This window comes from Triticum dicoccoides, chromosome 7A (genome assembly GCF_002162155.2).
Source record: "Triticum dicoccoides isolate Atlit2015 ecotype Zavitan chromosome 7A, WEW_v2.0, whole genome shotgun sequence".
In the NCBI taxonomy this organism is placed as follows: domain Eukaryota; kingdom Viridiplantae; phylum Streptophyta; class Magnoliopsida; order Poales; family Poaceae; genus Triticum; species Triticum dicoccoides.
In genome coordinates this window covers 721404167-721416933 of record NC_041392.1, presented here as the reverse complement: position 1 = coordinate 721416933, position 12767 = coordinate 721404167, and the positions used below count along the sequence as shown (strand labels likewise).

Here is a 12767-nt window from a genome sequence, read left to right as displayed (position 1 = left end):
AAAAATTAAATTGAAAATAAAGCCAAATTGAAAACACAAAATTAAAGCAAAATTTTTAAAAAAACACCCAAACATTTAGTACCGGTTGGTGTTACCAACCGGTACTAATGTCCTAGACGCACCCGGGCCTGGCTCGTGCCACGTGACGGCCTTTAGTGCCGGTTCGTGACGGCCTTTAGTGCCGGTTAAAGGCCGTCACGAACCGGCACTAAAGGCCGGTTCTGCACTAGTGAGCTTTAACCATAGAGCGGCGGCAGTTTTCTCGTTCAAAACTTCCTGCAAAATATTATTATGCAAATGGAGTTTAATTTGTGACAAAGCCTTACAATCAATTCTTTTCTCCTCATCAGTCCATTCCTGAATCCTTTGTTTTCCAAAACTATCCAGTGCTTCATTATAGTCGGACTGTGCCAACAACGCCCGCATCTTGACTTGCCATAGGGTAAACCTTGTGTCACGGTCCAGCAGCGGAAGATCGTACTTCATGGAAGCCATGAGTAGATAAATCTCGGGACTTGAATCGAGTAGGCCAACAGCGGAACGGCCAGGAACGGCTGTAGCCACACGCCGATCTAAAACAACTGCAGGAACGGATTGGAACGCAGCGGAAACTCTTGACGACTTGATTTGACGGCCACGCAGTGAAGTTTGTCTCCGATCCGGAACACGAGGCTGGGCTTCGGTGGATTTCTGCAGCGGTGCGAAGCTGTCGGTCTCGGCGAGCTGGCGGCGGCGCACAGGACGCGCAGCCTTAGTTCTCTCATCTCAAATCTCGTATCTATAAACTTGGCTCTGATACCACTTGTTAGATAATAACAAGAAATAAACGAGACAAAGAGAGACACGGATTTTTACGTGGAAACCCTTGCGGGAGAAAACCACGGACGCACGAAGGCGCAATCACTATGAGAAGGAGTATTACAAGCACGAGACGACAGACCGTCTGAAGTGCGACTACATGGGGTATATAAAAGGGCAATACATGAGAGTCCTTGGAGGACAAGTAAACGAGTTGTACTCGTATGCGTCGACGTCAACGCAAAAGCCCACACCAGTTGTACTACGTCTAGTCCAACATGGTATAATTTGGATCACAATTTAACAGATGTGACAGAGCTGTTCGCATGTTTGGTACACCTTCAAGATTTGTCAATTTTCAGCTCCGATGTGCTTGTCCACTGGCCAGAAAAAGAGTTAGAAGGATTGGTATCCTTGAGGAGGCTTCTGATTGGCTTCTGCGAGAATCTGACTGGATATGCACAAGCTCCTGCTGGGCCATCAACATAGTCAGAAACGAGTCAGTTCCTGCCACGTCTAGAGTCTCTGCAGATATGGGATTGTAAAAGCTTGGTTGAGGTCTTCAACATCCCTGCATCTCTCAGGAGAATGCAATTTTTTGATTGCAGTAAGCTTGAGTCCATATATGGTAGGAGGCTGCAGCAGGGAGAGTCAGCATCGTCGATTCATCAAGGGTCATCTAGTACACTGGAGGTATTCTCATCATCATCATCTAACCTGATTAAGCAGGGAGTTAAAGAGGGCTTAGGTATGCTTATGTTGTATCACAGATTTGTGTGGTTTTCAGGTCTGAAAGGCGGACCAAGCATCCCGATCGAGATAATGCTGACGGCGATCCGGTTGTACTGCTTGGTGATCCAGGTTGTTCGATTGTACTGCTTGGTGATCCAGGTACTAGAAATTGAACACTGCAGCGGGTTGACATCTCTGGAATGTCGTTCGGCAGGGCTAAAATCGTTGGAGCGTCTTGGGCTTTCATACTGCGATTTCCATGTCATCCCTACCGGATGTGCCGCAAGCATACTCATCTCTCCAACAACTTCGCATATTTGCGTGTCCTGGTATGAAGACACTCCCTACAAGCCTGCAGCAACGTCTGGGCAGCCTCCAGTGGGAATACATAGATGCCCATTGTTATGGAAGTAAGCGCGCAGCAATTGCCTTATCTATCACTTACTAGTAGCACGACTGAAAACTGGAGCAAATTAAATGTTTCTTTAACCTAAATCCATCATTTCTTAAATAATGTTTCTCTAAGTGTATGTTTTTGACATGATTAATCTGTGCAGATAAGCCAAGGCCTTTGCTGCTGAAACTAAATACGTGGAAATATGCCATCCGTAGAGATTAGAGAGGTATGAGCAGAATCACAAGAATATCAGTATGGAAGTTGTCGTGCAGGTTTGTGATCTAAAGATATGCCTACACTGCTGAAAGCCTTTAATTGTTCCTCTTTTTTGGAAGAATAAGCTGGTGGGATCATAACATCTGATGCTTATTTGTATTAGAGATCACTTGGAGTAGAGCTATTCTCTTACAAGACGCCCACAGGAAGTTGTTGGCTTGTTGCCATGTTGAACTGCGAGATCAGTAGTCAGAAAGCGCTCCTATATCATTCTGTTATCAGAAAAAGATCTTGTCTGAATAATAAGTACTCGTATTCCCCGCCTATGTTTACCTACGGTTATATTATTGTTTTACTTTTAACTAGCATGGTGACATTCTGCTCTGGGCACCGTCAGTTTTATCAAAATAATGTAGCAATTTCCCAGTTTTATTTCTGGACTTGTATAGGCAAGCACCACTTTTATTGGTCAATATGCTCTGTTTTCGATTTTTACTGACCATCATATGTATCTGAAGCTGCCACTTTTATTGGTCAATATGCTCTGTTTTCGATTTTTACTGACCATCATATGTATCTGAAGCTGTTGGTTTCCCATCACGCTCCGCACTTTGTTTCTACTGTTCTGATGGTCATCCAAACAAACTGCGCTATTTGCCATTCCAGATGGCGGACAAAGTCCACACCAACTGTGTGTGGAGCCTAGTTTCTACAAATTTGTGGTGCTTTTTGCACATTACTTGCAACCAATATTCGCACCACAAATTTGTGGAGCCGCGGTTGCTATGTGTCCGAAACTTGGAACCTGAGATTTTGGTTCTTCAGTATTGATATGTATTTTTATTTTGCACATTTTAGAGGACCTGTGGATTGTGGAACAGGTATCAAGCTGATAATTGAGTTGTATTTTCCATATCTGCTGTACTTGTCTGACATTAAACATTGTTCCTGTTGAAACCTGCATTTGGCATGTATGTTTCGCCAGCATGCGTTTTGGGTAAACTTGCTCAGGTTTTGATCAGAGTATAGACTGCGTTATCTTTGATTCCCGTAAATACTGACTATGATTTGTGCAAGGACAGAAGATCTAACAAGTGAGAAGAATATGAATGATGATGGCAACTAAAATTCATAAGATGCCTTTTCATGTTTGCCACAAAACCAGCAACTTTCAAGTGTTGCAAGATTTCCTACACGTTTCCGAAAATCTGAAGTGAGGTTAGTAACTTTGGTACATTATTGCGTTGTCGTGAACCACTCAAAATTTCAAGTAAGTAAATAAAACTAGAGATCTGGTACTTCAACTTCTAATGATATGATGTTCACCGAGAGTTCCTGAATACGAGGATAATGGGTTTGAGAGACTATGTGCGGTTTTCAGACCTGCAGGCAGACTGAGCACCCTGATTGAGAGGTCACCGACGGCATTCCGGTTGTACTCCTTGGTGACCCTGACCTCGGCATGCCGTTGGTTCCCTCGATCTTGAAGATGTCAGGGGCCTCCCTGAACTGAGATGAGTACATTGCATTCATCTCTGTCCAAAGAAATATATGGTGCTGTCAGACAAATGCAAACAGTATGTAGTGGCTGGTTTCAGATTTAAGTCTTAATCAGGTGGTGACAAGTATTATTTGACAGCGAACTGGCCTGCTCTGCTCCACCGGCTTCACCACCCGATTGATCTTCTCGCGGACGAGCCCTCCCCGGTGAGGAGGCTGTAGATCACATTAAACTGCATTGACCAGAAATTAAAAGATCCGCGTTACGGCTCAATCGTGCCGAAAAGTTCCAGCCAACCTGAAGTGGGGAAGCATCTGAAGATATGTTGATTCAGGTATGGAATTTCAGCAGAAATGTGCACAACATCACGATGTATCAGTATCATCATTCACGAGCTAAAGAATCGCACATCAAGAACGTAGCAGCTAGTTACATTGTCATCTATGCTTACTTCACGAAAAGAAAAGATTGCTTTGACTGTTAAGTGAACATTGAACAAACTTTTTGTAGTGGCAAGAGCATGCTGTTTATAGGGTCTAAAGAAGATCAAACAGCGACAATGACCAGCTCGCCCGTGCTGGCCCAACTGCACCAGATATAATAGATTCATCAATCTTCAGAGCTAGCTCCAGCCGGCTTAAACGTCATTCTGAATCTGAAGAGAAGAACAAGATTGCAGGGTGCATGAAACAGATCAATCCAAAAGGTACCGAGACAAGTATTTTTGCTGTCACTGAATAATAATGGGCCCCGACAGATTTTTCCCCTTGGGACCTTCATTAAGAAATTCTCAGTCCTTCATTTTTTTTGCCATAGAGGTTATTTTCAGTTGGACCCCATCTTTTTATTGTTAACAGTCACGTGAGTGTTAGGAGATGATTTTCTTGTCGTTCTCACAGTCCTCGCCCCTCAAGAATTATTTTCATTGGATATAACTCTTCTCAATTCTTCATAAATTAAAGAAAGTGATGTACAACTACATATCAATATATTTTCTCATGATAGATGAACATTATCATTTTCTCAAGGCCAGGTCACATCGTCATCATTGACGGAGGAGGATGAGGAGAAAAATGAAGGCCATGGCTCCCTGCCAGCTGAGCCTACAATTCTCAAGGACAGTAGGGTCAATGTTTCTAACTTTTTATCAGTTATGTGTGTATTAGCCTGCATCTCAATTTGATTAAACGATATCGTGCTTCGATAGATTTTCTCGTTGGGACCTTTATTAATAAATTCTTACTAATCTTGTGCGTACGCACTTTTTGATCTGTTGGGTGGTATCTTTGCTCAGGGAAAAATTTATACTTAGACATCATTATTTGGTTTGTAGTAACTGAGTATGTGGTAGTTTTTTTAATGTCCTTTTTCTTTCCGGAGAGATTGTCTTCGTTGGGACCTCATCTCTTAGTTGTTAACATTTCCGTGAGTGTTAGGAGACTTAATTTGCTTAGACAGCATTTTCTCAAGTTTTCATAGATCAAGAAAGTGATGCGCGTAACTATGTTTAAAAAAAATCACATAGATGAACATTTCACATGAACGGAGAAACCCCTCTATGTTCTTTCATAAGGAACTTTTGCCGACAATTATTTGCTCTCATGCAGACAATTCTCATGAGTTGTAGGGTCAATGTTTAGTACAGCTACGTGCATCGCTTTCTTCAATCAAGGCTGTCAGTTGTTAGTTGGGCCTGAGCATTCGCTTTTACTATCCTCATCTGCCTCCACATTGTTTACTTCAATATTTTCTCTGAAGCAAACCAGCAAGGGCACATTATTTGCTCTTGCCGTTACTGTCTTCCTCAAACTTGTGCTTCTCTGCCATTCTTGGCTTCTTGCGTGTGTTATCCTTAGTGTTCCAATGGCGGCAGTGGTGGCCACCATGGTGGTCGGACCACTGGTCAAAATTATGATGGAGAACTCGTCCAGCTACCTCCTTAACCAGTACAAGGTGATGAAGGGCATGGAGAAGGAACATGATATCTTGAAGCGCAAACTGCTTCTCGTCGAGGACATCATCACCGACGCCGAGCAGGCAGCAGCCGACACCGAGCAGGCGGCAGCCCGCAGAGCAGGGGCGGTGGCCTGGCTCGAGGACATGAAGAAGGTGGCTTACAAGGCGAATGAAGTCTTTGATGAGTTCAAGTATGAGGCGCTTCGTCGTAAGGCCAAAAAGGAGGGACACTACAACGACCTAGGCTTCAGTGTGGTAAAACTCTTTCCCATCCACAACCGTTTTATATTCCGTAACAGGACGGGAAGAAAGCTCCACCAGATTGTACGTGACATTGATCTGCTTGTGAATGAAAAGAATGAATTTGGCACTAAACATCGTCAACGCTCTAAACATCCTCAGCCACTAGTATCCAACCAGTTGCGCGAGATGGATGATAATATCTTTGATCTAAAGCAAATCAAGAGAAGATCGAGAGAGAATGATAGTAAGAGTATCATTGATTTACTAGTTGGTCAAGCTAACAATGCAGATCTCACGGTTGTTCCCATCGTTGGAATGGGGGGTCTAGGCAAGACCACATTAGCACAACTTGTTTACAATGATCCTGAAATTCAGAAGCATTTTGATCTGCTGTTGTGGGTTTGTGTCTCCGGTAGCTTTGATGTGGATACTCTGGCAAAACATATAGTTGAAGCCTCTCCTGGGAAGAAGGACGATGGCAAAGAAGTTGCTACTTCCAAGAAGAAGAGTACACCACTGGATAACCTTCAGAATGTTGTTAATGGGCAAAGGTACCTCCTTGTGCTGGATGATGTCTGGAAACGAGAGTTTGATAAAGGAGAGGTTGATAAATGGGAGCAACTCAAGGCACGCCTTCAACATGGTGGCGTAGGTAGTGTCGTATTGACAACAACTCGTGATGAACGAGTAGCTAAAATAATGCACTGTACTGAAGTCTATAATCTCACAGCTTTGGAAGATAGATTCCTAAAGGAAATCATCGAGACAAGAGCATTTAGCTATTTTCCCAATGAGGAGGAAAGGCCTGTTGGGTTGGTGAATATGGTTGATGAGATTGTGAAGAGATGTGTTGGCTCTCCTTTAGCCGCAACAACACTGGGCTCCGTACTGTGTACCAAGACCAGTGTGGAAGAATGGAAGGCTGTATCAAGCAGAAGCAACATTTGCACCGAGGAGTCTGGAATCTTACCGATACTCACTCTCAGTTACAACGACCAGCCGACAGATATGAAGCAATGTTTTGCTTTTTGTGCTATATTTCCCAAAGGTTACATGATTGATGTGGATAAGTTGATCCAACTATGGATTGCACATGGCTTTCTTATCCAAGAAGATAATGTTCGTCTTGAAACCACTGGCAAAAGGATTTTCAAAGATCTAGCCTGCAGGTCATTCTTTCAGGATGTGAAAAAAGTCCAAGCCGGGTTGTGTTATTCTATGTCTATATGTAAAATCCATGATCTTATGCATGATGTTGCATTGTCTGTAATGGGAAAGGAATGTGCCTTGGCAACATGGGAACTAGGCAAGATTGAACATGCTGCAACTGAGGAATCAAGTCAGTGTGAGTGGCTTACAAATGATGCACGGCATTTATTTTTGTTGTGCAACGAACCAGAAAGAAAACTGAATATTTCTCTAGAGGGAAGCTCTCCATCTATCCAAACTCTTTTGTGTCTTAGAGTTATGAAAAGTGCATAATTGCGGCATCTATCAAAATATGGGTCTTTGCGAGCATTGCAGCTTTGTTTGTGGGTATCATCATTCCCACTGAAACCAAAGCATCTACATCAACTGAGGTACCTAGATCTCTCAGGTAGTTGGATCAAAGCACTCCCTGGAGATATGAGCATTCTATACAATCTACAAACGCTGAACCTCTCTGGATGTGCTTATCTTGTTGAGCTTCCGAGACAAATGAAGTATATGATTGCCCTCCGTCACCTTTACACTCATGGCTGCCCAAAGCCGAAGAGCATGCCTAGAGATCTAGATACAATCACCTTTACAATGAAGTTTAATGAAGGTCACATTAAACTGCATTGACCAGAAATTAAAAGATCCGCGTTACGGCTCAATCGTGCCGAAAAGTTCCAGCCAACCTGAAGTGGGGAAGCATCTGAAGATATGTTGATTCAGGTATGGAATTTCAGCAGAAATGTGCACAACATCACGATGTATCAGTATCATCATTCACGAGCTAAAGAATCGCACATCAAGAACGTAGCAGCTAGTTACATTGTCATCTATGCTTACTTCACAAAAAGAAAAGATTGCTTTGACTGTTAAGTGAACATTGAACAAACTTTTTGTAGTGGCAAGAGCATGCTGTTTATAGGGTCTAAAGAAGATCAAACAGCGACAATGACCAGCTCGCCCGTGCTGGCCCAACTGCACCAGATATAATAGATTCATCAATCTTCAGAGCTAGCTCCAGCCGGCTTAAACGTCATTCTGAATCTGAAGAGAAGAACAAGATTGCAGGGTGCATGAAACAGATCAATCCAAAAGGTACCGAGACAAGTATTTTTGCTGTCACTGAATAATAATGGGCCCCGACAGATTTTTCCCCTTGGGACCTTCATTAAGAAATTCTCAGTCCTTCATTTTTTTTGCCATAGAGGTTATTTTCAGTTGGACCCCATCTTTTTATTGTTAACAGTCACGTGAGTGTTAGGAGATGATTTTCTTGTCGTTCTCACAGTCCTCGCCCCTCAAGAATTATTTTCATTGGATATAACTCTTCTCAATTCTTCATAAATTAAAGAAAGTGATGTACAACTACATATCAATATATTTTCTCATGATAGATGAACATTATCATTTTCTCAAGGCCAGGTCACATCGTCATCATTGACGGAGGAGGATGAGGAGAAAAATGAAGGCCATGGCTCCCTGCCAGCTGAGCCTACAATTCTCAAGGACAGTAGGGTCAATGTTTCTAACTTTTTATCAGTTATGTGTGTATTAGCCTGCATCTCAATTTGATTAAACGATATCGTGCTTCGATAGATTTTCTCGTTGGGACCTTTATTAATAAATTCTTACTAATCTTGTGCGTACGCACTTTTTGATCTGTTGGGTGGTATCTTTGCTCAGGGAAAAATTTATACTTAGACATCATTATTTGGTTTGTAGTAACTGAGTATGTGGTAGTTTTTTTAATGTCCTTTTTCTTTCCGGAGAGATTGTCTTCGTTGGGACCTCATCTCTTAGTTGTTAACATTTCCGTGAGTGTTAGGAGACTTAATTTGCTTAGACAGCATTTTCTCAAGTTTTCATAGATCAAGAAAGTGATGCGCGTAACTATGTTTAAAAAAAATCACATAGATGAACATTTCACATGAACGGAGAAACCCCTCTATGTTCTTTCATAAGGAACTTTTGCCGACAATTATTTGCTCTCATGCAGACAATTCTCATGAGTTGTAGGGTCAATGTTTAGTACAGCTACGTGCATCGCTTTCTTCAATCAAGGCTGTCAGTTGTTAGTTGGGCCTGAGCATTCGCTTTTACTATCCTCATCTGCCTCCACATTGTTTACTTCAATATTTTCTCTGAAGCAAACCAGCAAGGGCACATTATTTGCTCTTGCCGTTACTGTCTTCCTCAAACTTGTGCTTCTCTGCCATTCTTGGCTTCTTGCGTGTGTTATCCTTAGTGTTCCAATGGCGGCAGTGGTGGCCACCATGGTGGTCGGACCACTGGTCAAAATTATGATGGAGAACTCGTCCAGCTACCTCCTTAACCAGTACAAGGTGATGAAGGGCATGGAGAAGGAACATGATATCTTGAAGCGCAAACTGCTTCTCGTCGAGGACATCATCACCGACGCCGAGCAGGCAGCAGCCGACACCGAGCAGGCGGCAGCCCGCAGAGCAGGGGCGGTGGCCTGGCTCGAGGACATGAAGAAGGTGGCTTACAAGGCGAATGAAGTCTTTGATGAGTTCAAGTATGAGGCGCTTCGTCGTAAGGCCAAAAAGGAGGGACACTACAACGACCTAGGCTTCAGTGTGGTAAAACTCTTTCCCATCCACAACCGTTTTATATTCCGTAACAGGACGGGAAGAAAGCTCCACCAGATTGTACGTGACATTGATCTGCTTGTGAATGAAAAGAATGAATTTGGCACTAAACATCGTCAACGCTCTAAACATCCTCAGCCACTAGTATCCAACCAGTTGCGCGAGATGGATGATAATATCTTTGATCTAAAGCAAATCAAGAGAAGATCGAGAGAGAATGATAGTAAGAGTATCATTGATTTACTAGTTGGTCAAGCTAACAATGCAGATCTCACGGTTGTTCCCATCGTTGGAATGGGGGGTCTAGGCAAGACCACATTAGCACAACTTGTTTACAATGATCCTGAAATTCAGAAGCATTTTGATCTGCTGTTGTGGGTTTGTGTCTCCGGTAGCTTTGATGTGGATACTCTGGCAAAACATATAGTTGAAGCCTCTCCTGGGAAGAAGGACGATGGCAAAGAAGTTGCTACTTCCAAGAAGAAGAGTACACCACTGGATAACCTTCAGAATGTTGTTAATGGGCAAAGGTACCTCCTTGTGCTGGATGATGTCTGGAAACGAGAGTTTGATAAAGGAGAGGTTGATAAATGGGAGCAACTCAAGGCACGCCTTCAACATGGTGGCGTAGGTAGTGTCGTATTGACAACAACTCGTGATGAACGAGTAGCTAAAATAATGCACTGTACTGAAGTCTATAATCTCACAGCTTTGGAAGATAGATTCCTAAAGGAAATCATCGAGACAAGAGCATTTAGCTATTTTCCCAATGAGGAGGAAAGGCCTGTTGGGTTGGTGAATATGGTTGATGAGATTGTGAAGAGATGTGTTGGCTCTCCTTTAGCCGCAACAACACTGGGCTCCGTACTGTGTACCAAGACCAGTGTGGAAGAATGGAAGGCTGTATCAAGCAGAAGCAACATTTGCACCGAGGAGTCTGGAATCTTACCGATACTCACTCTCAGTTACAACGACCAGCCGACAGATATGAAGCAATGTTTTGCTTTTTGTGCTATATTTCCCAAAGGTTACATGATTGATGTGGATAAGTTGATCCAACTATGGATTGCACATGGCTTTCTTATCCAAGAAGATAATGTTCGTCTTGAAACCACTGGCAAAAGGATTTTCAAAGATCTAGCCTGCAGGTCATTCTTTCAGGATGTGAAAAAAGTCCAAGCCGGGTTGTGTTATTCTATGTCTATATGTAAAATCCATGATCTTATGCATGATGTTGCATTGTCTGTAATGGGAAAGGAATGTGCCTTGGCAACATGGGAACTAGGCAAGATTGAACATGCTGCAACTGAGGAATCAAGTCAGTGTGAGTGGCTTACAAATGATGCACGGCATTTATTTTTGTTGTGCAACGAACCAGAAAGAAAACTGAATATTTCTCTAGAGGGAAGCTCTCCATCTATCCAAACTCTTTTGTGTCTTAGAGTTATGAAAAGTGCATAATTGCGGCATCTATCAAAATATGGGTCTTTGCGAGCATTGCAGCTTTGTTTGTGGGTATCATCATTCCCACTGAAACCAAAGCATCTACATCAACTGAGGTACCTAGATCTCTCAGGTAGTTGGATCAAAGCACTCCCTGGAGATATGAGCATTCTATACAATCTACAAACGCTGAACCTCTCTGGATGTGCTTATCTTGTTGAGCTTCCGAGACAAATGAAGTATATGATTGCCCTCCGTCACCTTTACACTCATGGCTGCCCAAAGCCGAAGAGCATGCCTAGAGATCTAGATATGAGCATTCTATGTATGTATGTATGTACAATGATGTAGTACTATTGTGACTGTACTACATCCACGTCCATTATTCACTGTTCCGATTATAACAGAATGAGCTACACAGGTTATAAAGGAATGGACAGAAATTCAGAATGTTCACATTACACATAGTGCAGTGATACGGTCGTGGACCAGTTAATAAGCAGAGAGTTGATGCTTTTAAGGGATAGATAGTGGGCTTCAGAGATCATGCGTGGTTTCAATCAGACCTTCAGTCGGACAGCTTGACCCTCGGTGATCCTGACCTTGATTAGGCAGCTTGTCGATGGACGCTGATCTAGTGTGCCATTGCCCGTTGATGCCATCGGTTTTGAATTGCGATGAACCCACTGCATTCATCTGGTTTTTGTCCGGACACAGAGGCATGTCTGCTGATACTGTCAGGCAAGTGCAGCAAGATGGTAGAACATGTTTTGGGTCTAGTTGTATTATAATTATCAGTCACTTTCATATCAGGGGTGGCCTTGTTTAGCTGTAGTAGTTAATTAAATTCATGCTATCTAGTTGAATTCACTGAATGAGCAACATGTTTCAGAGTTCACATTGTCTTCCAGAGAATGTCACTGAATGTTATTTCAGAACTTATCCTGCTGCACAAAAGTTCACTGAATGTTTCAACATCATTTTCTGTCATTTTAGAACTTCTCCTACTGTACACTGTCTTTCAGAAAATGTAACTAGATGTTACATAGGTGGCCTGGTTTAGCTTGTTACTGATGAATGAGCAACGATACATGCGACTGCCTGGCGGTCTGTAGTAGTAGGAAAAGCTAGCTCACGCGGTACTGTGCATGTTTGATACATTTTGTACTACTTGGCGGGTCTTTGCGGGAACACGCGGGCTGCCGCATAGTCCGCTAAAAATCAAGCGGCCTAAAGGCGGACAACTGCGGTGGCCGCCGGAAAAGCTGGCTCACGCTTGGCTGTTCGGCGGGCAGCCGCAACCCGCCCCGCCTGCAAGCTGAATGGTAGTAGTAACTGGTTTCGGACAGTAGCTTTGGATCAAGCCGTGCAATCGCTTGTATGATGCTGAATTGTAGGTGATGAATCTGAGCACGGCCGGCCCTGAGGGGGGGGGCAGGGGGGGCGGCCGCCCCGGGCCCCCGAGATCGAGGGGCCCCTCCCCAGGTATACATGTAGACTATGGTCCAACATATTCCCGGTCATCAAAAAAATTCTGTGGACTAGACGGCTGGGCCTCAGGCAGCACGATGGAACATACGCATCTCGCTAGGAACGGAGCCAGCGATCAATTCGTTCGTTCCTACTATAGTTACAAAAAAAGGAACTGACTGATCCTTTCCGATTCTTTCCTAGG

The 12767-nt window shown here is 43.3% G+C and overlaps 2 pseudogenes; both read left to right on the top strand.

Moving 5' to 3' along the window:
* The first annotated feature begins 1193 nt into the window (after positions 1–1193).
* On the top strand, positions 1194–7057 carry LOC119329981 (annotated as a pseudogene).
* Positions 7058–7321: 264 nt separating this feature from the next.
* On the top strand, positions 7322–10842 carry LOC119329982 (annotated as a pseudogene).
* The last annotated feature ends 1925 nt before the right edge of the window (positions 10843–12767 follow it).